Source organism: Amblyomma mixtum, chromosome 1, assembly GCF_055824585.1.
Source record: "Amblyomma mixtum isolate Tamu chromosome 1, ASM5582458v1, whole genome shotgun sequence".
NCBI classification, from domain to species: domain Eukaryota; kingdom Metazoa; phylum Arthropoda; class Arachnida; order Ixodida; family Ixodidae; genus Amblyomma; species Amblyomma mixtum.
This window is the reverse complement of record NC_143012.1, coordinates 154,122,599-154,147,898: the sequence shown is the minus strand read 5'-3', so window position 1 is coordinate 154,147,898 and position 25,300 is coordinate 154,122,599. Positions and strand designations below refer to the sequence as shown.

Sequence of the window (25,300 nt, the reverse complement as noted above, 5' to 3'; positions counted from 1 at the left end):
CGGGGACGGCATCGTCTAGCGACATGCTGGACGCGGGAGGTAAGCACCATGCTTTCGGTCTCTTCTTCCTAAGTTAAAATGGCTTCTGCAACTCCGTTTAAAGTCGCCACCCTAAATGTCAGAGGCCTGGCAGGTAAAAGAAAACAAAGCCAGCTGTACCGACTTATAACGGAGCAAGATATTGATATACTGGCAGTGCAGGAGACCAAAGTCGACGGGGAGGAGGAGACCGGGAGCATGGTGCGACGTTTCACGTCTAGGTATTTTGCCGTCGTTAGCCATGCATTAGGCACATCGGCTGGCTGTATTCTTTTTGTTAAGAAGTTGCCCGGGATAGAAGTACACGGTCATCATTCGTGCCTGTCGGGTCGATACGTGTCCATCGATTTTTCACTCTGTAACATCGACTGGCGCATTCTTTGTCTGTATGCACCTAATGTTGTTGATGGCCGAGCCGCGTTTTTTGAAAGCGTCGAAGAACGGCTTCGCACGGACAGACAGCTGATTGTTATGGGCGATTACAACTGCGTCCTTAGTGCGCGCGACAAGACAAGCGTCCGAGGTTTCAGGGATAAAAGCACTGAAGTGTTGTTGCGAATGATTGTGAACTGCAACCTCGAGGATGTGGCAGAGTGTGTTGAAGGAGCGCGTGCGGTAAGGTACACACGATTCGAGGGCTCTAGTCACGCAAGGCTCGACCGCATTTATGCATCCGCGGATACAGTATCTAAATGCAATAGTTATGTAGTTCTGCCGGTTTCATTTTCTGACCACTGTTTGGTTCAGTACTGCATAGGAATCATTAAGAAGGGGAATGGTTTTTCGTGGGAAATGTGGAAGTTAAACGACAAGCTACTTCAGGACGAATTTTATAACCGAGCTGTAATTGAAGAAATAGCAAAAATAGAACCAAGTAGCAACATGAGGATTTGGCAGCAGTGGGAGCTCACCAAAGAAACTTTAAAACTAAAAGCCATAGAAAGAGCCACCTGTATACGTCATGAGGAAAAAAAACAGGAAATGGAGCTAAAGGCACTGCTTCAGAAGATGATAAAACAGGAATGCCGAGCGCCTGGTAAATGGATAGAGGACATAAGAAAAACCAAACAAAAGCTAGAGCTTATCGAAGAAGAACGTTATCGGGGAGCGCTGGTGAGGGCAAGGGCAGAAGACGTGGCAGCAGGGGAAGCGCCAACGAAACGTGCGCTTGGTTTGGAAAAAGCCCACGCCGAAAGAAATCACATTCATGAAATAGAATGGGGAGGTGTTTCAAACACGGACATCGACCACATCAAAGCAGCCTTTTTCGAGCATTACCAGGCGCTCTTCGCAGCGCAACCGGTAGATGCTATCACATTTAAGGAGGCGTTTCTAGCCGAGATGCCGCGTCTGGACGACGAAACTAAACACAGATTAGAGCAGGAGATCAGTCAAGGAGAAGTTGAGCAAGCAATAGACAGTTTAAACCCAGGTAAATCGCCTGGACCGGACGGGTTCAGCGCGGCATTCTACAAAGCATTTAAAAACGTAATTTCCCCGGTCTTGCAGGTAATCTTTAATGAAGCCTATAAAGTAAAAGCACTGCCTCCGTCCTATGGCTCGTCCCATACTGTGCTGATTCCGTAAACGGACGACATAGACAGGTTACGACTGGTAACAGCATACCGACCCATAGCACTCACTAACGTCGAGTACAAAATTTACATGAAGGTTCTGGCACGAAGGCTGCAGACCGTGATTCATTTATTAGTTGGTCCGCATCAGACCTGCGGCATTACAGGGCGGTCTATTTTTACAAATATTCACGTTGCGCGCAGTGTCTTAGAAACATGTGATGACACTAATGGACAGGTGGCTATTCTCCAGATCGATTTAGAAAAGGCTTTTGACTGCGTTGCCCATGAACTTTTGTTTGCAGTATTAGGACATGTTAACGTTGGTTCTGTTATTCGCGAGGGTGTGGCCCTGGCGTACCGGAACTGCACGACGAGATTGATCGTTAATAAGAGTCTGGGGGCCCCCATTAGCGTGCAGCGTTCGGTGCGCCAGGGCTGTCCCCTCAGCCCCCTTTTATTTTGTATTTATGTGGAGACCCTTTGTTTAAAGATACTGAAAAACATGAGTATTACCGGATTCAGATTACAAGCAGCTGAAGTAAAGCTCTTGGCGTACGCTGATGACATTGCTGTGTTTGCTGTTGACAAGAGAGGCATAAGCGAGGCTGTTCAATGTGTACGCGATTTCAGCCAAGCTACAGGCAGCGGGGTTAACTGGTCGAAGTGCCTCGGGCTTTGGCATGGTCGGTGGGCATTTACGCCTGAACGGTTTGCCAGCGTGCCTTGGACGACGACACCAGTTAAATACTTGGGCGTTCCGCTGGATGCCTACCGTGACAGTGCAAAGTATTGGACAGGACAGGTCAAGGAGATACGGGAGAGAGCGGATAAGTGGAAAGGAACGACCTTGTCGATTTTCGCCAGAGCCACTGTTTGCAACTTGTTCTTTATCAGCAGGCTCTGGTACGTAATGCAGGTGTTGCACTGTGCACGGTTAAGTATTCAAAAGCTACACAGAATTTTCGCCGTCTTCATCTGGTCGTCTGAATGGGAGCGCTGCAGCCGGACCAACCTGTTCCGACGGGTACAAGACGGCGGGCTGGGACTGGGCCATTTGTTTTTGAGACAGCTGGTCAATCTTTTTTTGTTTTTTCGGGACACAAGAGACCCGTTTTTGCGTACCGTATGCCAAGTTAGGCTGCGGCATCTACTTCCAGAGTACATAGTCGGAACTGCTGAGGTGTATAGTAGGGTCACTGGTTTTTACTGGGAAATCGTTGCCAGTGTAAGGTTTCTTTCCGCGCGGTTTTCAAAAGACTTTCTGTCCACTGTGAAACGACAGAAACTGTACCGTGCTTTGTGTGATGTAGTTTTCCCGGTGCCCTTGTACAGGGCCTTGTACAGTGGAGGCCCAGGCAGAGATGTCTTAAAGAGGGTGAAAAAAATGCAGGTGCCCCCAGGCACAAAAACCTTCTTTTTTAAGCTGCACACCGGAACCTTACCGGTTAAAAAATTTTTAGAGGGAAAGGAATTATTTTTACCCTGGGGATCCCATTGTTTGATTTGCAGGAAGCCTGAAACAATAGACCATGTATTTTTACACTGTTGGGAAGGGGTTTATTTTTGGGATGTATTGCAGCGAACGCTAAAGAAAGAATTTCCACTTGACCCGTACGGCATCCGGTACTTATGTGTTGAAAATGAGGATGGGGTGCCTTTTGACTTAATAATGCTTACAGGCCTCCACTGTATATGGCGCTCTCGAATGGCAGGCTGTCATTGCGACAGAGACGCAAGACCTGCCAGAATCTACTTCCGTGAATGTATGGACATGTTTCTGGCCATTCAGAAAGCCGCTGCGGAGCCTCCGGAGTGGCTCTCAAGACTAGAGCCGCTCTGTACTCTGCCTGAATTTTAAGTGGACGAAGCCAGGTTCATACTGGCTGAGCACGAATCGTATGTACATAGCGTATGTAGTGTTTTGTTGATTGTTTGTCTTGTTTAATTTTCTGTGCAAAAGCCAGGCAATAAAGAAAAAAAAAAAAAAAAAAAATCGGCCATACCATGTTGAATACGCCGGTTCTCGTCCGATCACCGAAGCTAAGCAGCATTGGGCTCGGTCAGTACTTGGGAGGGAGACCACCTGGGAACACCGAGTGCTGATGGCATTTCTTTTGCATTTTTATTCGCCCTTCACGTTTTTTTTTTTTTCTGTCATAGTTGCGCAGTGTCTCAGGCAACTATAGGAGGTGACGTTATTTTGTTATCGATAATACAATCTCATCGGCAACGTGTCCAACGTGTAGTACGTGCGGACGCGAAACTGTGGCAAAACTCGAAGCGAACCCGTGGCGTCTCGGCTGTCATTCTGACGTCTGCCGCGGCGGGTACACTGCAGATTAAACTCTAGCAAAGCCCCAAGATAGCTGGGAGGCCCAGTGTGCGCATAACACTGCGCAGAAGCGCACAATATGCGCCCACCGCACCATGCACCGCACCCACTGCCGGTCCATGTGTAAACAACACAGGCTCGCTCCCGCTGCTCTTTCCGTGCATGCCGCAGTGGTTTAGGTTCGCCAGAACGGCTGAGAAAAGCGCAGGGCAGGTAACTGCACGCTTGGCGGCTGTTGCCACGAGCGAGGGAAGTATCCATGCGCAGTTTTGCATCCTCGAGGGCCAAACACAGTACATAAAGACTCGGAAAGCACTGTCTCTCGCCATCGGCCATACCTTGACCTGGCGGCAATTTGCGATAACTACATCGTCGAACCGGTTACGTTTAGCGATCACTGTTGTGTCATATTCACCATTGGCAGGAATGTGACACCTCAAGCGAAATTCAGCTGGGACTTGTGGAAACTGAATGCAAAGTTACTAAAGGACGATTCGTTTGTTTTAGAAACAAAGAACGTGTTAGAAGAAGTTCGGTTGAATTATGGAAAAAGTTGGGCAGAAAAGTGGGAGGAATTCAAAATTGATGTCAAAATGAGGGCTATTGAAAGGTCCGTAGGAATCAAGCACGCTGAGAAAGCGAAACAGAAGAACCTAAAACAGATGTTGAAAGAATTAATTACAGAGGAAAATAGAGCTCCGGGACTATACAGTGACCTTATCAGCGAAGTTAAAGCAAAGCTTGAGGTTATCGATGCGACATTGTTTCAGGGAGCTGCAATTCGTGCACGAGCAGATCGCTTGCTGGCAGATGATATGCCCAGTAGGCGAAATTTGACGACAGAAAAAAGATACGCTAGAAGAAAAGATATCGTAGAAATTGAAAACAAAGGCATTCTGACAGACAATCCCAAGGCGATAAGGGAGGCTTTCAGTGAGCATTACCGTGATTTGTTCGCTTCCAAATCGGCAGATGTACAGGCCTTTCAGGATGAATTTTTAAGTCTATTACCCCGACTGGCCAGTGAAGACACTGACATCCTGTCTGCCGACTTATCAACAGCGGAATTGGAATGCGCTATTGATGAGCTTCACTTGGGGAAATCGCCAGGTACTGACGGGATAACAGCAGAATTTGATAAGGCGTTCAAACGTGAAACTGCTCTCATTTTGCAACGCGTTTATGAAGAGTCATATAGAACTGGTATTTTACCACCGTCGTTTTCTCGTGCACATACAGTGCTTATACCGAAAACTGACAATCCTGCTCAGCTTAAGCAAGTTACAGGTTATCGGCCGATAACGCTTACTAATGTTGATTATAAAATTTTTATGAAAGTATTAGCCAAACGTTTACAATCAGTTATGGACATCTTGGTTGGCCCCCACCAGACATGTGGAATTCAAGGGCGGACCATCTTCACGAATGTTCATGTCACTCGGAGTATACTGGAATGCTGTGACGCTGACTTTAGGCGAGTCGCAATGTTGCAAATTGATTTAGAGAAGGCATTTGACCGTGTATGTCATGACATTCTTTTTAAAATCCTTGAACATGTCTGTGTTGGAGAAGTTATTTTAAAAGGGGTTAAAATGGCCTATAGCAACTGTACCACGAATCTGGTTGTTAACCGAGAGCTCACAGACAGAATTGCCGTTAGAGCATCCGTGCGGCAAGGCTGCCCAATGTCACCGCTACTTTTCGCTCTGTACCTGGAGCCACTTTGCCGAAATGTAATAAATAACAGCTGTATTCGTGGTTTCGAACTGGAAGCATGTGAAATTAAAGTATTGGCTTATGCCGATGATGTGGCAGTTTTCTGTAGTGACCACAGCAGCATAGAACATGCGATGTCGGTTGTTCGTAGATTTTGTGTTGTAACCAATAGCGTTGTTAACCTGGACAAGTGTGCGGGCCTTTGGCATGGGAATTGGGCATCAGCGCCTTTGTTTCATGCAAGTGTAAAATGGTCACATGTTCCTTCCAAATACCTAGGTGTACCTCTTGACAAGTATCGAGATAACGATGACTTTTGAAAGGAGAAAATTCAAGAACTCTCCACGCGTGCACAGAAATGGTCGGGGAAGGAACTGTCTGTATTCACGCGCGCAAACATATGCAATGTATATCTGGTTTCAAAAGTGTGCTATTTGTTGCAGGTCCTTTCATGCTCTCGACTTAGCATTCAAAAGTTTCATCGTCTCTTCGCAGTTTTTGTTTGGCAGTCCTCATGGGAGAGGACTAAACGTGATAATTTATTTCTGCGTTTGAGAAAAGGGGGTCTTTCCTTGCCACACTTGTACCTGAGGCAGGTGGTGTCAAGATTTCTGTTTCTTCGAGATCAACGCGACCCTTTCCTGCGGACATTTATTCAAGTGAGGCTTTCTTCGGCTTTGCCAAACTATGTTATTTCCAGTGTGGACGGGATGAGATACAGTGCAAGTAGGTTTTTGAAAGAAGTGGTCTTTGCTTTCCGGTTTCTGAATGCGCGCTTCAGTTTGGAATATTTTTCTAATGTCACGCGTAAGAAATTGTTAAAAGATTTGCTCGACTCTGTCTTCCCGGAGCCAATCTATCGATCTATGTATAGTGGAGGCCAAGCAGGAAATGTTTTAAAAAGAGTACGAAAAATGTTGGTGCCAGCGGGTGTGAAGACGTTCTTCTTCAAGTTACACACTGGGACGTTGCTGGTTAAAACATGGATGGAGGAAAAGGGATTGTTTCTACCATGGGGTGCTGACTGCTTGTTGTGTCGCAAACCAGAGTCAATAGAACACGTTTTTATTGATTGCTGGGATGCGCTGCTCTTTTGGGACGTGCTCCAGCGTACAATAAAGAAAGACTTACCCCTAACGCCGTATGGGATACGATTCCTGGACATAGAGCCGGATCTTTATAAATATGATGTAATTTTCCTGCTTGGCCTGCACAGTATTTGGCGAAGCAGGATGGCTGTACGACACTGTGATGAAGATGCGCGTTCTGTCCGCGATTACTTCAAAGAAAACATATTTAAGCTACGTGAAGTGTACAAGGAGCTATGTTTTGGAGATGAAGTTATCGAGTTGATGGGAGAGTTGTGTTCCCTGAGACAGTTTTGATTTTCTCACGCGAGTGAAACACATGTCCGTTCTTGTTGTTTGAGTGTGCAGCGCAGAACATCTGTTTATGATCTGTTGTAATCTGTCAAAACAGGCAATAAAGAGAAAAAAAAAAAAAAAATTGGCCATACCATGTTGAATACGCCGGTTCTCGTCCGATCACCGAAGCTAAGCAGCATTGGGCTCGGTCAGTACTTGGGAGGGAGACCACCTGGGAACACCGAGTGCTGATGGCATTTCTTTTGCATTTTTATTCGCCCTTCACGTTTTTTTTTTCTGTCATAGTTGCGCAGTGTCTCAGGCAACTATAGGAGGTGACGTTATTTTGTTATCGATAATACAATCTCATCGGCAACGTGTCCAACGTGTAGTACGTGCGGACGCGAAACTGTGGCAAAACTCGAAGCGAACCCGTGGCGTCTCGGCTGTCATTCTGACGTCTGCCGCGGCGGGTACACTGCAGATTAAACTCTAGCAAAGCCCCAAGATAGCTGGGAGGCCCAGTGTGCGCATAACACTGCGCAGAAGCGCACAATATGCGCCCACCGCACCATGCACCGCACCCACTGCCGGTCCATGTGTAAACAACACAGGCTCGCTCCCGCTGCTCTTTCCGTGCATGCCGCAGTGGTTTAGGTTCGCCAGAACGGCTGAGAAAAGCGCAGGGCAGGTAACTGCACGCTTGGCGGCTGTTGCCACGAGCGAGGGAAGTATCCATGCGCAGTTTTGCATCCTCGAGGGCCAAACACAGTACATAAAGACTCGGAAAGCACTGTCTCTCGCCATCGGCCATACCATGTTGAATACGCCGGTTCTCGTCCGATCACCGAAGCTAAGCAGCATTGGGCTCGGTCAGTACTTGGGAGGGAGACCACCTGGGAACACCGAGTGCTGATGGCATTTCTTTTGCATTTTTATTCGCCCTTCACGTTTTTTTTTTTCTGTCATAGTTGCGCAGTGTCTCAGGCAACTATAGGAGGTGACGTTATTTTGTTATCGATAATACAATCTCATCGGCAACGTGTCCAACGTGTAGTACGTGCGGACGCGAAACTGTGGCAAAACTCGAAGCGAACCCGTGGCGTCTCGGCTGTCATTCTGACGTCTGCCGCGGCGGGTACACTGCAGATTAAACTCTAGCAAAGCCCCAAGATAGCTGGGAGGCCCAGTGTGCGCATAACACTGCGCAGAAGCGCACAATATGCGCCCACCGCACCATGCACCGCACCCACTGCCGGTCCATGTGTAAACAACACAGGCTCGCTCCCGCTGCTCTTTCCGTGCATGCCGCAGTGGTTTAGGTTCGCCAGAACGGCTGAGAAAAGCGCAGGGCAGGTAACTGCACGCTTGGCGGCTGTTGCCACGAGCGAGGGAAGTATCCATGCGCAGTTTTGCATCCTCGAGGGCCAAACACAGTACATAAAGACTCGGAAAGCACTGTCTCTCGCCATCGGCCATACCATGTTGAATACGCCGGTTCTCGTCCGATCACCGAAGCTAAGCAGCATTGGGCTCGGTCAGTACTTGGGAGGGAGACCACCTGGGAACACCGAGTGCTGATGGCATTTCTTTTGCATTTTTATTCGCCCTTCACGTTTTTTTTTTTTCTGTCATAGTTGCGCAGTGTCTCAGGCAACTATAGGAGGTGACGTTATTTTGTTATCGATAATACAATCTCATCGGCAACGTGTCCAACGTGTAGTACGTGCGGACGCGAAACTGTGGCAAAACTCGAAGCGAACCCGTGGCGTCTCGGCTGTCATTCTGACGTCTGCCGCGGCGGGTACACTGCAGATTAAACTCTAGCAAAGCCCCAAGATAGCTGGGAGGCCCAGTGTGCGCATAACACTGCGCAGAAGCGCACAATATGCGCCCACCGCACCATGCACCGCACCCACTGCCGGTCCATGTGTAAACAACACAGGCTCGCTCCCGCTGCTCTTTCCGTGCATGCCGCAGTGGTTTAGGTTCGCCAGAACGGCTGAGAAAAGCGCAGGGCAGGTAACTGCACGCTTGGCGGCTGTTGCCACGAGCGAGGGAAGTATCCATGCGCAGTTTTGCATCCTCGAGGGCCAAACACAGTACATAAAGACTCGGAAAGCACTGTCTCTCGCCATCGGCCATACCTTGACCTGGCGGCAATTTGCGATAACTACATCGTCGAACCGGTTACGTTTAGCGATCACTGTTGTGTCATATTCACCATTGGCAGGAATGTGACACCTCAAGCGAAATTCAGCTGGGACTTGTGGAAACTGAATGCAAAGTTACTAAAGGACGATTCGTTTGTTTTAGAAACAAAGAACGTGTTAGAAGAAGTTCGGTTGAATTATGGAAAAAGTTGGGCAGAAAAGTGGGAGGAATTCAAAATTGATGTCAAAATGAGGGCTATTGAAAGGTCCGTAGGAATCAAGCACGCTGAGAAAGCGAAACAGAAGAACCTAAAACAGATGTTGAAAGAATTAATTACAGAGGAAAATAGAGCTCCGGGACTATACAGTGACCTTATCAGCGAAGTTAAAGCAAAGCTTGAGGTTATCGATGCGACATTGTTTCAGGGAGCTGCAATTCGTGCACGAGCAGATCGCTTGCTGGCAGATGATATGCCCAGTAGGCGAAATTTGACGACAGAAAAAAGATACGCTAGAAGAAAAGATATCGTAGAAATTGAAAACAAAGGCATTCTGACAGACAATCCCAAGGCGATAAGGGAGGCTTTCAGTGAGCATTACCGTGATTTGTTCGCTTCCAAATCGGCAGATGTACAGGCCTTTCAGGATGAATTTTTAAGTCTATTACCCCGACTGGCCAGTGAAGACACTGACATCCTGTCTGCCGACTTATCAACAGCGGAATTGGAATGCGCTATTGATGAGCTTCACTTGGGGAAATCGCCAGGTACTGACGGGATAACAGCAGAATTTGATAAGGCGTTCAAACGTGAAACTGCTCTCATTTTGCAACGCGTTTATGAAGAGTCATATAGAACTGGTATTTTACCACCGTCGTTTTCTCGTGCACATACAGTGCTTATACCGAAAACTGACAATCCTGCTCAGCTTAAGCAAGTTACAGGTTATCGGCCGATAACGCTTACTAATGTTGATTATAAAATTTTTATGAAAGTATTAGCCAAACGTTTACAATCAGTTATGGACATCTTGGTTGGCCCCCACCAGACATGTGGAATTCAAGGGCGGACCATCTTCACGAATGTTCATGTCACTCGGAGTATACTGGAATGCTGTGACGCTGACTTTAGGCGAGTCGCAATGTTGCAAATTGATTTAGAGAAGGCATTTGACCGTGTATGTCATGACATTCTTTTTAAAATCCTTGAACATGTCTGTGTTGGAGAAGTTATTTTAAAAGGGGTTAAAATGGCCTATAGCAACTGTACCACGAATCTGGTTGTTAACCGAGAGCTCACAGACAGAATTGCCGTTAGAGCATCCGTGCGGCAAGGCTGCCCAATGTCACCGCTACTTTTCGCTCTGTACCTGGAGCCACTTTGCCGAAATGTAATAAATAACAGCTGTATTCGTGGTTTCGAACTGGAAGCATGTGAAATTAAAGTATTGGCTTATGCCGATGATGTGGCAGTTTTCTGTAGTGACCACAGCAGCATAGAACATGCGATGTCGGTTGTTCGTAGATTTTGTGTTGTAACCAATAGCGTTGTTAACCTGGACAAGTGTGCGGGCCTTTGGCATGGGAATTGGGCATCAGCGCCTTTGTTTCATGCAAGTGTAAAATGGTCACATGTTCCTTCCAAATACCTAGGTGTACCTCTTGACAAGTATCGAGATAACGATGACTTTTGAAAGGAGAAAATTCAAGAACTCTCCACGCGTGCACAGAAATGGTCGGGGAAGGAACTGTCTGTATTCACGCGCGCAAACATATGCAATGTATATCTGGTTTCAAAAGTGTGCTATTTGTTGCAGGTCCTTTCATGCTCTCGACTTAGCATTCAAAAGTTTCATCGTCTCTTCGCAGTTTTTGTTTGGCAGTCCTCATGGGAGAGGACTAAACGTGATAATTTATTTCTGCGTTTGAGAAAAGGGGGTCTTTCCTTGCCACACTTGTACCTGAGGCAGGTGGTGTCAAGATTTCTGTTTCTTCGAGATCAACGCGACCCTTTCCTGCGGACATTTATTCAAGTGAGGCTTTCTTCGGCTTTGCCAAACTATGTTATTTCCAGTGTGGACGGGATGAGATACAGTGCAAGTAGGTTTTTGAAAGAAGTGGTCTTTGCTTTCCGGTTTCTGAATGCGCGCTTCAGTTTGGAATATTTTTCTAATGTCACGCGTAAGAAATTGTTAAAAGATTTGCTCGACTCTGTCTTCCCGGAGCCAATCTATCGATCTATGTATAGTGGAGGCCAAGCAGGAAATGTTTTAAAAAGAGTACGAAAAATGTTGGTGCCAGCGGGTGTGAAGACGTTCTTCTTCAAGTTACACACTGGGACGTTGCTGGTTAAAACATGGATGGAGGAAAAGGGATTGTTTCTACCATGGGGTGCTGACTGCTTGTTGTGTCGCAAACCAGAGTCAATAGAACACGTTTTTATTGATTGCTGGGATGCGCTGCTCTTTTGGGACGTGCTCCAGCGTACAATAAAGAAAGACTTACCCCTAACGCCGTATGGGATACGATTCCTGGACATAGAGCCGGATCTTTATAAATATGATGTAATTTTCCTGCTTGGCCTGCACAGTATTTGGCGAAGCAGGATGGCTGTACGACACTGTGATGAAGATGCGCGTTCTGTCCGCGATTACTTCAAAGAAAACATATTTAAGCTACGTGAAGTGTACAAGGAGCTATGTTTTGGAGATGAAGTTATCGAGTTGATGGGAGAGTTGTGTTCCCTGAGACAGTTTTGATTTTCTCACGCGAGTGAAACACATGTCCGTTCTTGTTGTTTGAGTGTGCAGCGCAGAACATCTGTTTATGATCTGTTGTAATCTGTCAAAACAGGCAATAAAGAGAAAAAAAAAAAAAAAATTGGCCATACCATGTTGAATACGCCGGTTCTCGTCCGATCACCGAAGCTAAGCAGCATTGGGCTCGGTCAGTACTTGGGAGGGAGACCACCTGGGAACACCGAGTGCTGATGGCATTTCTTTTGCATTTTTATTCGCCCTTCACGTTTTTTTTTTTCTGTCATAGTTGCGCAGTGTCTCAGGCAACTATAGGAGGTGACGTTATTTTGTTATCGATAATACAATCTCATCGGCAACGTGTCCAACGTGTAGTACGTGCGGACGCGAAACTGTGGCAAAACTCGAAGCGAACCCGTGGCGTCTCGGCTGTCATTCTGACGTCTGCCGCGGCGGGTACACTGCAGATTAAACTCTAGCAAAGCCCCAAGATAGCTGGGAGGCCCAGTGTGCGCATAACACTGCGCAGAAGCGCACAATATGCGCCCACCGCACCATGCACCGCACCCACTGCCGGTCCATGTGTAAACAACACAGGCTCGCTCCCGCTGCTCTTTCCGTGCATGCCGCAGTGGTTTAGGTTCGCCAGAACGGCTGAGAAAAGCGCAGGGCAGGTAACTGCACGCTTGGCGGCTGTTGCCACGAGCGAGGGAAGTATCCATGCGCAGTTTTGCATCCTCGAGGGCCAAACACAGTACATAAAGACTCGGAAAGCACTGTCTCTCGCCATCGGCCATACCATGTTGAATACGCCGGTTCTCGTCCGATCACCGAAGCTAAGCAGCATTGGGCTCGGTCAGTACTTGGGAGGGAGACCACCTGGGAACACCGAGTGCTGATGGCATTTCTTTTGCATTTTTATTCGCCCTTCACGTTTTTTTTTTTCTGTCATAGTTGCGCAGTGTCTCAGGCAACTATAGGAGGTGACGTTATTTTGTTATCGATAATACAATCTCATCGGCAACGTGTCCAACGTGTAGTACGTGCGGACGCGAAACTGTGGCAAAACTCGAAGCGAACCCGTGGCGTCTCGGCTGTCATTCTGACGTCTGCCGCGGCGGGTACACTGCAGATTAAACTCTAGCAAAGCCCCAAGATAGCTGGGAGGCCCAGTGTGCGCATAACACTGCGCAGAAGCGCACAATATGCGCCCACCGCACCATGCACCGCACCCACTGCCGGTCCATGTGTAAACAACACAGGCTCGCTCCCGCTGCTCTTTCCGTGCATGCCGCAGTGGTTTAGGTTCGCCAGAACGGCTGAGAAAAGCGCAGGGCAGGTAACTGCACGCTTGGCGGCTGTTGCCACGAGCGAGGGAAGTATCCATGCGCAGTTTTGCATCCTCGAGGGCCAAACACAGTACATAAAGACTCGGAAAGCACTGTCTCTCGCCATCGGCCATACCATGTTGAATACGCCGGTTCTCGTCCGATCACCGAAGCTAAGCAGCATTGGGCTCGGTCAGTACTTGGGAGGGAGACCACCTGGGAACACCGAGTGCTGATGGCATTTCTTTTGCATTTTTATTCGCCCTTCACGTTTTTTTTTTTTCTGTCATAGTTGCGCAGTGTCTCAGGCAACTATAGGAGGTGACGTTATTTTGTTATCGATAATACAATCTCATCGGCAACGTGTCCAACGTGTAGTACGTGCGGACGCGAAACTGTGGCAAAACTCGAAGCGAACCCGTGGCGTCTCGGCTGTCATTCTGACGTCTGCCGCGGCGGGTACACTGCAGATTAAACTCTAGCAAAGCCCCAAGATAGCTGGGAGGCCCAGTGTGCGCATAACACTGCGCAGAAGCGCACAATATGCGCCCACCGCACCATGCACCGCACCCACTGCCGGTCCATGTGTAAACAACACAGGCTCGCTCCCGCTGCTCTTTCCGTGCATGCCGCAGTGGTTTAGGTTCGCCAGAACGGCTGAGAAAAGCGCAGGGCAGGTAACTGCACGCTTGGCGGCTGTTGCCACGAGCGAGGGAAGTATCCATGCGCAGTTTTGCATCCTCGAGGGCCAAACACAGTACATAAAGACTCGGAAAGCACTGTCTCTCGCCATCGGCCATACCTTGACCTGGCGGCAATTTGCGATAACTACATCGTCGAACCGGTTACGTTTAGCGATCACTGTTGTGTCATATTCACCATTGGCAGGAATGTGACACCTCAAGCGAAATTCAGCTGGGACTTGTGGAAACTGAATGCAAAGTTACTAAAGGACGATTCGTTTGTTTTAGAAACAAAGAACGTGTTAGAAGAAGTTCGGTTGAATTATGGAAAAAGTTGGGCAGAAAAGTGGGAGGAATTCAAAATTGATGTCAAAATGAGGGCTATTGAAAGGTCCGTAGGAATCAAGCACGCTGAGAAAGCGAAACAGAAGAACCTAAAACAGATGTTGAAAGAATTAATTACAGAGGAAAATAGAGCTCCGGGACTATACAGTGACCTTATCAGCGAAGTTAAAGCAAAGCTTGAGGTTATCGATGCGACATTGTTTCAGGGAGCTGCAATTCGTGCACGAGCAGATCGCTTGCTGGCAGATGATATGCCCAGTAGGCGAAATTTGACGACAGAAAAAAGATACGCTAGAAGAAAAGATATCGTAGAAATTGAAAACAAAGGCATTCTGACAGACAATCCCAAGGCGATAAGGGAGGCTTTCAGTGAGCATTACCGTGATTTGTTCGCTTCCAAATCGGCAGATGTACAGGCCTTTCAGGATGAATTTTTAAGTCTATTACCCCGACTGGCCAGTGAAGACACTGACATCCTGTCTGCCGACTTATCAACAGCGGAATTGGAATGCGCTATTGATGAGCTTCACTTGGGGAAATCGCCAGGTACTGACGGGATAACAGCAGAATTTGATAAGGCGTTCAAACGTGAAACTGCTCTCATTTTGCAACGCGTTTATGAAGAGTCATATAGAACTGGTATTTTACCACCGTCGTTTTCTCGTGCACATACAGTGCTTATACCGAAAACTGACAATCCTGCTCAGCTTAAGCAAGTTACAGGTTATCGGCCGATAACGCTTACTAATGTTAATTATAAAATTTTTATGAAAGTATTAGCCAAACGTTTACAATCAGTTATGGACATCTTGGTTGGCCCCCACCAGACATGTGGAATTCAAGGGCGGACCATCTTCACGAATGTTCATGTCACTCGGAGTATACTGGAATGCTGTGACGCTGACTTTAGGCGAGTCGCAATGTTGCAAATTGATTTAGAGAAGGCATTTGACCGTGTATGTCATGACATTCTTTTTAAAATCCTTGAACATGTCTGTGTTGGAGAAGTTATTTTAAAAGGGGTTAAAATGGCCTATAGCAACTGTACCACGAATCTGGTTGTTAACCGAGAGCTCACAGACAGAATTGCCGTTAGAGCATCCGTGCGGCAAGGCTGCCCAATGTCACCGCTACTTTTCGCTCTGTACCTGGAGCCACTTTGCCGAAATGTAATAAATAACAGCTGTATTCGTGGTTTCGAACTGGAAGCATGTGAAATTAAAGTATTGGCTTATGCCGATGATGTGGCAGTTTTCTGTAGTGACCACAGCAGCATAGAACATGCGATGTCGGTTGTTCGTAGATTTTGTGTTGTAACCAATAGCGTTGTTAACCTGGACAAGTGTGCGGGCCTTTGGCATGGGAATTGGGCATCAGCGCCTTTGTTTCATGCAAGTGTAAAATGGTCACATGTTCCTTCCAAATACCTAGGTGTACCTCTTGACAAGTATCGAGATAACGATGACTTTTGGAAGGAGAAAATTCAAGAACTCTCCACGCGTGCACAGAAATGGTCGGGGAAGGAACTGTCTGTATTCACGCGCGCAAACATATGCAATGTATATCTGGTTTCAAAAGTGTGCTATTTGTTGCAGGTCCTTTCATGCTCTCGACTTAGCATTCAAAAGTTTCATCGTCTCTTCGCAGTTTTTGTTTGGCAGTCCTCATGGGAGAGGACTAAACGTGATAATTTATTTCTGCGTTTGAGAAAAGGGGGTCTTTCCTTGCCACACTTGTACCTGAGGCAGGTGGTGTCAAGATTTCTGTTTCTTCGAGATCAACGCGACCCTTTCCTGCGGACATTTATTCAAGTGAGGCTTTCTTCGGCTTTGCCAAACTATGTTATTTCCAGTGTGGACGGGATGAGATACAGTGCAAGTAGGTTTTTGAAAGAAGTGGTCTTTGCTTTCCGGTTTCTGAATGCGCGCTTCAGTTTGGAATATCTTTCTAATGTCACGCGTAAGAAATTGTTAAAAGATTTGCTCGACTCTGTCTTCCCGGAGCCAATCTATCGATCTATGTATAGTGGAGGCCAAGCAGGAAATGTTTTAAAAAGAGTACGAAAAATGTTGGTGCCAGCGGGTGTGAAGACGTTCTTCTTCAAGTTACACACTGGGACGTTGCTGGTTAAAACATGGATGGAGGAAAAGGGATTGTTTCTACCATGGGGTGCTGACTGCTTGTTGTGTCGCAAACCAGAGTCAATAGAACACGTTTTTATTGATTGCTGGGATGCGCTGCTCTTTTGGGACGTGCTCCAGCGTACAATAAAGAAAGACTTACCCCTAACGCCGTATGGGATACGATTCCTGGACATAGAGCCGGATCTTTATAAATATGATGTAATTTTCCTGCTTGGCCTGCACAGTATTTGGCGAAGCAGGATGGCTGTACGACACTGTGATGAAGATGCGCGTTCTGTCCGCGATTACTTCAAAGAAAACATATTTAAGCTACGTGAAGTGTACAAGGAGCTATGTTTTGGAGATGAAGTTATCGAGTTGATGGGAGAGTTGTGTTCCCTGAGACAGTTTTGATTTTCTCACGCGAGTGAAACACATGTCCGTTCTTGTTGTTTGAGTGTGCAGCGCAGAACATCTGTTTATGATCTGTTGTAATCTGTCAAAACAGGCAATAAAGAGAAAAAAAAAAAAAAATCGGCCATACCATGTTGAATACGCCGGTTCTCGTCCGATCACCGAAGCTAAGCAGCATTGGGCTCGGTCAGTACTTGGGAGGGAGACCACCTGGGAACACCGAGTGCTGATGGCATTTCTTTTGCATTTTTATTCGCCCTTCACGTTTCTTTTTTTTCTGTCATAGTTGCGCAGTGTCTCAGGCAACTATAGGAGGTGACGTTATTTTGTTATCGATAATACAATCTCATCGGCAACGTGTCCAACGTGTAGTACGTGCGGACGCGAAACTGTGGCAAAACTCGAAGCGAACCCGTGGCGTCTCGGCTGTCATTCTGACGTCTGCCGCGGCGGGTACACTGCAGATTAAACTCTAGCAAAGCCCCAAGATAGCTGGGAGGCCCAGTGTGCGCATAACACTGCGCAGAAGCGCACAATATGCGCCCACCGCACCATGCACCGCACCCACTGCCGGTCCATGTGTAAACAACACAGGCTCGCTCCCGCTGCTCTTTCCGTGCATGCCGCAGTGGTTTAGGTTCGCCAGAACGGCTGAGAAAAGCGCAGGGCAGGTAACTGCAGGCTTGGCGGCTGTTGCCACGAGCGAGGGAAGTATCCATGCGCAGTTTTGCATCCTCGAGGGCCAAACACAGTACATAAAGACTCGGAAAGCACTGTCTCTCGCCATCGGCCATACCATGTTGAATACGCCGGTTCTCGTCCGATCACCGAAGCTAAGCAGCATTGGGCTCGGTCAGTACTTGGGAGGGAGACCACCTGGGAACACCGAGTGCTGATGGCATTTCTTTTGCATTTTTATTCGCCCTTCACGTTTTTTTTTTTCTGTCATAGTTGCGCAGTGTCTCAGGCAACTATAGGAGGTGACGTTATTTTGTTATCGATAATACAATCTCATCGGCAACGTGTCCAACGTGTAGTACGTGCGGACGCGAAACTGTGGCAAAACTCGAAGCGAACCCGTGGCGTCTCGGCTGTCATTCTGACGTCTGCCGCGGCGGGTACACTGCAGATTAAACTCTAGCAAAGCCCCAAGATAGCTGGGAGGCCCAGTGTGCGCATAACACTGCGCAGAAGCGCACAATATGCGCCCACCGCACCATGCACCGCACCCACTGCCGGTCCATGTGTAAACAACACAGGCTCGCTCCCGCTGCTCTTTCCGTGCATGCCGCAGTGGTTTAGGTTCGCCAGAACGGCTGAGAAAAGCGCAGGGCAGGTAACTGCACGCTTGGCGGCTGTTGCCACGAGCGAGGGAAGTATCCATGCGCAGTTTTGCATCCTCGAGGGCCAAACACAGTACATAAAGACTCGGAAAGCACTGTCTCTCGCCATCGGCCATACCATGTTGAATACGCCGGTTCTCGTCCGATCACCGAAGCTAAGCAGCATTGGGCTCGGTAAGTACTTGGGAGGGAGACCACCTGGGAACACCGAGTGCTGATGGCATTTCTTTTGCATTTTTATTCGCCCTTCACGTTTTTTTTTTTCTGTCATAGTTGCGCAGTGTCTCAGGCAACTATAGGAGGTGACGTTATTTTGTTATCGATAATACAATCTCATCGGCAACGTGTCCAACGTGTAGTACGTGCGGACGCGAAACTGTGGCATAACTCGAAGCGAACCCGTGGCGTCTCGGCTGTCATTCTGACGTCTGCCGCGGCGGGTACACTGCAGATTAAACTCTAGCAAAGCCCCAAGATAGCTGGGAGGCCCAGTGTGCGCATAACACTGCGCAGAAGCGCACAATATGCGCCCACCGCACCATGCACCGCACCCACTGCCGGTCCATGTGTAAACAACACAGGCTCGCTCCCGCTGCTCTTTCCGTGCATGCCGCAGTGGTTTAGGTTCGCCAGAACGGCTGAGAAAAGCGCAGGGCAGGTAACTGCACGCTTGGCGGCTGTTGCCACGAGCGAGGGAAGTATCCATGCGCAGTTTTGCATCCTCGAGGGCCAAACACAGTACATAAAGACTCGGAAAGCACTGTCTCTCGCCATCGGCCATACCTTGACCTGGCGGCAATTTGCGATAACTACATCGTCGAACCGGTTACGTTTAGCGATCACTGTTGTGTCATATTCACCATTGGCAGGAATGTGACACCTCAAGCGAAATTCAGCTGGGACTTGTGGAAACTGAATGCAAAGTTACTAAAGGACGATTCGTTTGTTTTAGAAACAAAGAACGTGTTAGAAGAAGTTCGGTTGAATTATGGAAAAAGTTGGGCAGAAAAGTGGGAGGAATTCAAAATTGATGTCAAAATGAGGGCTATTGAAAGGTCCGTAGGAATCAAGCACGCTGAGAAAGCGAAACAGAAGAACCTAAAACAGATGTTGAAAGAATTAATTACAGAGGAAAATAGAGCTCCGGGACTATACAGTGACCTTATCAGCGAAGTTAAAGCAAAGCTTGAGGTTATCGATGCGACATTGTTTCAGGGAGCTGCAATTCGTGCACGAGCAGATCGCTTGCTGGCAGATGATATGCCCAGTAGGCGAAATTTGACGACAGAAAAAAGATACGCTAGAAGAAAAGATATCGTAGAAATTGAAAACAAAGGCATTCTGACAGACAATCCCAAGGCGATAAGGGAGGCTTTCAGTGAGCATTACCGTGATTTGTTCGCTTCCAAATCGGCAGATGTACAGGCCTTTCAGGATGAATTTTTAAGTCTATTACCCCGACTGGCCAGTGAAGACACTGACATCCTGTCTGCCGACTTATCAACAGCGGAATTGGAATGCGCTATTGATGAGCTTCACTCGGGGAAATCGCCAGGTACTGACGGGATAACAGCAGAATTTTATAAGGCGTTCAAACGTGAAACTGCTCTCATTTTGCAACGCGTTTATGAAGAGTCATATAGAACTGGTATTTTACCACCGTCGTTTTCTCGTGCACATACAGTGCTTATACCGAAAACTGACAATCCTGCTCAGCTTAAGCAAGTTACAGGTTATCGGCCGATAACGCTTACTAATGTTGATTATAAAATTTTTATGAAAGTATTAGCCAAACGTTTACAATCAGTTATGGACATCTTGGTTGGCCCCCACCAGACATGTGGAATTCAAGGGCGGACCATCTTCACGAATGTTCATGTCACTCGGAGTATACTGGAATGCTGTGACGCTGACTTTAGGCGAGTCGCAATGTTGCAAATTGATTTAGAGAAGGCATTTGACCGTGTATGTCATGACATTCTTTTTAAAATCCTTGAACATGTCTGTGTTGGAGAAGTTATTTTAAAAGGGGTTAAAATGGCCTATAGCAACTGTACCACGAATCTGGTTGTTAACCGAGAGCTCACAGACAGAATTGCCGTTAGAGCATCCGTGCGGCAAGGCTGCCCAATGTCACCGCTACTTTTCGCTCTGTACCTGGAGCCACTTTGCCGAAATGTAATAAATAACAGCTGTATTCGTGGTTTCGAACTGGAAGCATGTGAAATTAAAGTATTGGCTTATGGCGATGATGTGGCAGTTTTCTGTAGTGACCACAGCAGCATAGAACATGCGATGTCGGTTGTTCGTAGATTTTGTGTTGTAACCAATAGCGTTGTTAACCTGGACAAGTGTGCGGGCCTTTGGCATGGGAATTGGGCATCAGCGCCTTTGTTTCATGCAAGTGTAAAATGGTCACATGTTCCTTCCAAATACCTAGGTGTACCTCTTGACAAGTATCGAGATAACGATGACTTTTGGAAGGAGAAAATTCAAGAACTCTCCACGCGTGCACAGAAATGGTCGGGGAAGGAACTGTCTGTATTCACGCGCGCAAACATATGCAATGTATATCTGGTTTCAAAAGTGTGCTATTTGTTGCAGGTCCTTTCATGCTCTCGACTTAGCATTCAAAAGTTTCATCGTCTCTTCGCAGTTTTTGTTTGGCAGTCCTCATGGGAGAGGACTAAACGTGATAATTTATTTCTGCGTTTGAGAAAAGGGGGTCTTTCCTTGCCACACTTGTACCTGAGGCAGGTGGTGTCAAGATTTCTGTTTCTTCGAGATCAACGCGACCCTTTCCTGCGGACATTTATTCAAGTGAGGCTTTCTTCGGCTTTGCCAAACTATGTTATTTCCAGTGTGGACGGGATGAGATACAGTGCAAGTAGGTTTTTGAAAGAAGTGGTCTTTGCTTTCCGGTTTCTGAATGCGCGCTTCAGTTTGGAATATCTTTCTAATGTCACGCGTAAGAAATTGTTAAAAGATTTGCTCGACTCTGTCTTCCCGGAGCCAATCTATCGATCTATGTATAGTGGAGGCCAAGCAGGAAATGTTTTAAAAAGAGTACGAAAAATGTTGGTGCCAGCGGGTGTGAAGACGTTCTTCTTCAAGTTACACACTGGGACGTTGCTGGTTAAAACATGGATGGAGGAAAAGGGATTGTTTCTACCATGGGGTGCTGACTGCTTGTTGTGTCGCAAACCAGAGTCAATAGAACACGTTTTTATTGATTGCTGGGATGCGCTGCTCTTTTGGGACGTGCTCCAGCGTACAATAAAGAAAGACTTACCCCTAACGCCGTATGCGATACGATTCCTGGACATAGAGCCGGATCTTTATAAATATGATGTAATTTTCCTGCTTGGCCTGCACAGTATTTGGCGAAGCAGGATGGCTGTACGACACTGTGATGAAGATGCGCGTTCTGTCCGCGATTACTTCAAAGAAAACATATTTAAGCTACGTGAAGTGTACAAGGAGCTATGTTTTGGAGATGAAGTTATCGAGTTGATGGGAGAGTTGTGTTCCCTGAGACAGTTTTGATTTTCTCACGCGAGTGAAACACATGTCCGTTCTTGTTGTTTGAGTGTGCAGCGCAGAACATCTGTTTATGATCTGTTGTAATCTGTCAAAACAGGCAATAAAGAGAAAAAAAAAAAAAATCGGCCATACCATGTTGAATACGCCGGTTCTCGTCCGATCACCGAAGCTAAGCAGCATTGGGCTCGGTCAGTACTTGGGAGGGAGACCACCTGGGAACACCGAGTGCTGATGGCATTTCTTTTGCATTTTTATTCGCCCTTCACGTTTTTTTTTTTTTCTGTCATAGTTGCGCAGTGTCTCAGGCAACTATAGGAGGTGACGTTATTTTGTTATCGATAATACAATCTCATCGGCAACGTGTCCAACGTGTAGTACGTGCGGACGCGAAACTGTGGCAAAACTCGAAGCGAACCCGTGGCGTCTCGGCTGTCATTCTGACGTCTGCCGCGGCGGGTACACTGCAGATTAAACTCTAGCAAAGCCCCAAGATAGCTGGGAGGCCCAGTGTGCGCATAACACTGCGCAGAAGCGCACAATATGCGCCCACCGCACCATGCACCGCACCCACTGCCGGTCCATGTGTAAACAACACAGGCTCGCTCCCGCTGCTCTTTCCGTGCATGCCGCAGTGGTTTAGGTTCGCCAGAACGGCTGAGAAAAGCGCAGGGCAGGTAACTGCACGCTTGGCGGCTGTTGCCACGAGCGAGGGAAGTATCCATGCGCAGTTTTGCATCCTCGAGGGCCAAACACAGTACATAAAGACTCGGAAAGCACTGTCTCTCGCCATCGGCCATACCATGTTGAATACGCCGGTTCTCGTCCGATCACCGAAGCTAAGCAGCATTGGGCTCGGTCAGTACTTGGGAGGGAGACCACCTGGGAACACCGAGTGCTGATGGCATTTCTTTTGCATTTTTATTCGCCCTTCACGTTTTTTTTTTTCTGTCATAGTTGCGCAGTGTCTCAGGCAACTATAGGAGGTGACGTTATTTTGTTATCGATAATACAATCTCATCGGCAACGTGTCCAACGTGTAGTACGTGCGGACGCGAAACTGTGGCAAAACTCGAAGCGAACCCGTGGCGTCTCGGCTGTCATTCTGACGTCTGCCGCGGCGGGTACACTGCAGATTAAACTCTAGCAAAGCCCCAAGATAGCTGGGAGGCCCAGTGTGCGCATAACACTGCGCAGAAGCGCACAATATGCGCCCACCGCACCATGCACCGCACCCACTGCCGGTCCATGTGTAAACAACACAGGCTCGCTCCCGCTGCTCTTTCCGTGCATGCCGCAGTGGTTTAGGTTCGCCAGAACGGCTGAGAAAAGCGCAGGGCAGGTAACTGCACGCTTGGCGGCTGTTGCCACGAGCGAGGGAAGTATCCATGCGCAGTTTTGCATCCTCGAGGGCCAAACACAGTACATAAAGACTCGGAAAGCACTGTCTCTCGCCATCGGCCATACCTTGACCTGGCGGCAATTTGCGATAACTACATCGTCGAACCGGTTACGTTTAGCGATCACTGTTGTGTCATATTCACCATTGGCAGGAATGTGACACCTCAAGCGAAATTCAGCTGGGACTTGTGGAAACTGAATGCAAAGTTACTAAAGGACGATTCGTTTGTTTTAGAAACAAAGAACGTGTTAGAAGAAGTTCGGTTGAATTATGGAAAAAGTTGGGCAGAAAAGTGGGAGGAATTCAAAATTGATGTCAAAATGAGGGCTATTGAAAGGTCCGTAGGAATCAAGCACGCTGAGAAAGCGAAACAGAAGAACCTAAAACAGATGTTGAAAGAATTAATTACAGAGGAAAATAGAGCTCCGGGACTATACAGTGACCTTATCAGCGAAGTTAAAGCAAAGCTTGAGGTTATCGATGCGACATTGTTTCAGGGAGCTGCAATTTGTGCACGAGCAGATCGCTTGCTGGCAGATGATATGCCCAGTAGGCGAAATTTGACGACAGAAAAAAGATACGCTAGAAGAAAAGATATCGTAGAAATTGAAAACAAAGGCATTCTGACAGACAATCCCAAGGCGATAAGGGAGGCTTTCAGTGAGCATTACCGTGATTTGTTCGCTTCCAAATCGGCAGATGTACAGGCCTTTCAGGATGAATTTTTAAGTCTATTACCCCGACTGGCCAGTGAAGACACTGACATCCTGTCTGCCGACTTATCAACAGCGGAATTGGAATGCGCTATTGATGAGCTTCACTTGGGGAAATCGCCAGGTACTGACGGGATAACAGCAGAATTTTATAAGGCGTTCAAACGTGAAACTGCTCTCATTTTGCAACGCGTTTATGAAGAGTCATATAGAACTGGTATTTTACCACCGTCGTTTTCTCGTGCACATACAGTGCTTATACCGAAAACTGACAATCCTGCTCAGCTTAAGCAAGTTACAGGTTATCGGCCGATAACGCTTACTAATGTTGATTATAAAATTTTTATGAAAGTATTAGCCAAACGTTTACAATCAGTTATGGACATCTTGGTTGGCCCCCACCAGACATGTGGAATTCAAGGGCGGACCATCTTCACGAATGTTCATGTCACTCGGAGTATACTGGAATGCTGTGACGCTGACTTTAGGCGAGTCGCAATGTTGCAAATTGATTTAGAGAAGGCATTTGACCGTGTATGTCATGACATTCTTTTTAAAATCCTTGAACATGTCTGTGTTGGAGAAGTTATTTTAAAAGGGGTTAAAATGGCCTATAGCAACTGTACCACGAATCTGGTTGTTAACCGAGAGCTCACAGACAGAATTGCCGTTAGAGCATCCGTGCGGCAAGGCTGCCCAATGTCACCGCTACTTTTCGCTCTGTACCTGGAGCCACTTTGCCGAAATGTAATAAATAACAGCTGTATTCGTGGTTTCGAACTGGAAGCATGTGAAATTAAAGTATTGGCTTATGCCGATGATGTGGCAGTTTTCTGTAGTGACCACAGCAGCATAGAACATGCGATGTCGGTTGTTCGTAGATTTTGTGTTGTAACCAATAGCGTTGTTAACCTGGACAAGTGTGCGGGCCTTTGGCATGGGAATTGGGCATCAGCGCCTTTGTTTCATGCAAGTGTAAAATGGTCACATGTTCCTTCCAAATACCTAGGTGTACCTCTTGACAAGTATCGAGATAACGATGACTTTTGGAAGGAGAAAATTCAAGAACTCTCCACGCGTGCACAGAAATGGTCGGGGAAGGAACTGTCTGTATTCACGCGCGCAAACATATGCAATGTATATCTGGTTTCAAAAGTGTGCTATTTGTTGCAGGTCCTTTCATGCTCTCGACTTAGCATTCAAAAGTTTCATCGTCTCTTCGCAGTTTTTGTTTGGCAGTCCTCATGGGAGAGGACTAAACGTGATAATTTATTTCTGCGTTTGAGAAAAGGGGGTCTTTCCTTGCCACACTTGTACCTGAGGCAGGTGGTGTCAAGATTTCTGTTTCTTCGAGATCAACGCGACCCTTTCCTGCGGACATTTATTCAAGTGAGGCTTTCTTCGGCTTTGCCAAACTATGTTATTTCCAGTGTGGACGGGATGAGATACAGTGCAAGTAGGTTTTTGAAAGAAG

The 25,300-nt window shown here is 47.2% G+C and overlaps 7 non-coding genes and 5 pseudogenes across 7 annotated transcripts; all 12 read left to right on the top strand.

Annotated features, from left to right (window-relative positions):
- Positions 1–3,605: 3,605 nt before the first annotated feature.
- LOC149368871 (5S ribosomal RNA) lies at positions 3,606–3,724 on the top strand (annotated as a pseudogene).
- A 3,442-nt stretch (positions 3,725–7,166) lies between these two features.
- Positions 7,167–7,285, top strand: LOC149368870 (5S ribosomal RNA; annotated as a pseudogene).
- Positions 7,286–7,830: 545 nt separating this feature from the next.
- LOC149368869 (5S ribosomal RNA) lies at positions 7,831–7,949 on the top strand. The gene has a single exon (XR_016287213.1). It is a non-coding gene; the product is annotated as a 5S ribosomal RNA (ribosomal RNA).
- Positions 7,950–8,495: 546 nt separating this feature from the next.
- Positions 8,496–8,614, top strand: LOC149368868 (5S ribosomal RNA). The gene has a single exon (XR_016287212.1). It is a non-coding gene; the product is annotated as a 5S ribosomal RNA (ribosomal RNA).
- A 3,441-nt stretch (positions 8,615–12,055) lies between these two features.
- On the top strand, positions 12,056–12,174 carry LOC149368867 (5S ribosomal RNA; annotated as a pseudogene).
- Positions 12,175–12,720: 546 nt separating this feature from the next.
- Positions 12,721–12,839, top strand: LOC149368866 (5S ribosomal RNA). The gene has a single exon (XR_016287211.1). It is a non-coding gene; the product is annotated as a 5S ribosomal RNA (ribosomal RNA).
- Positions 12,840–13,385: 546 nt separating this feature from the next.
- LOC149368865 (5S ribosomal RNA) lies at positions 13,386–13,504 on the top strand. The gene has a single exon (XR_016287210.1). It is a non-coding gene; the product is annotated as a 5S ribosomal RNA (ribosomal RNA).
- Positions 13,505–16,944: 3,440 nt separating this feature from the next.
- LOC149368864 (5S ribosomal RNA) lies at positions 16,945–17,063 on the top strand (annotated as a pseudogene).
- Positions 17,064–17,610: 547 nt separating this feature from the next.
- Positions 17,611–17,729, top strand: LOC149368863 (5S ribosomal RNA). The gene has a single exon (XR_016287208.1). It is a non-coding gene; the product is annotated as a 5S ribosomal RNA (ribosomal RNA).
- Positions 17,730–18,275: 546 nt separating this feature from the next.
- LOC149368862 (5S ribosomal RNA) lies at positions 18,276–18,394 on the top strand. Its single transcript, XR_016287864.1, has one exon. It is a non-coding gene; the product is annotated as a 5S ribosomal RNA (ribosomal RNA).
- A 3,438-nt stretch (positions 18,395–21,832) lies between these two features.
- Positions 21,833–21,951, top strand: LOC149368861 (5S ribosomal RNA; annotated as a pseudogene).
- A 548-nt stretch (positions 21,952–22,499) lies between these two features.
- On the top strand, positions 22,500–22,618 carry LOC149368860 (5S ribosomal RNA). Its single transcript, XR_016287207.1, has one exon. It is a non-coding gene; the product is annotated as a 5S ribosomal RNA (ribosomal RNA).
- Positions 22,619–25,300: the final 2,682 nt, after the last annotated feature.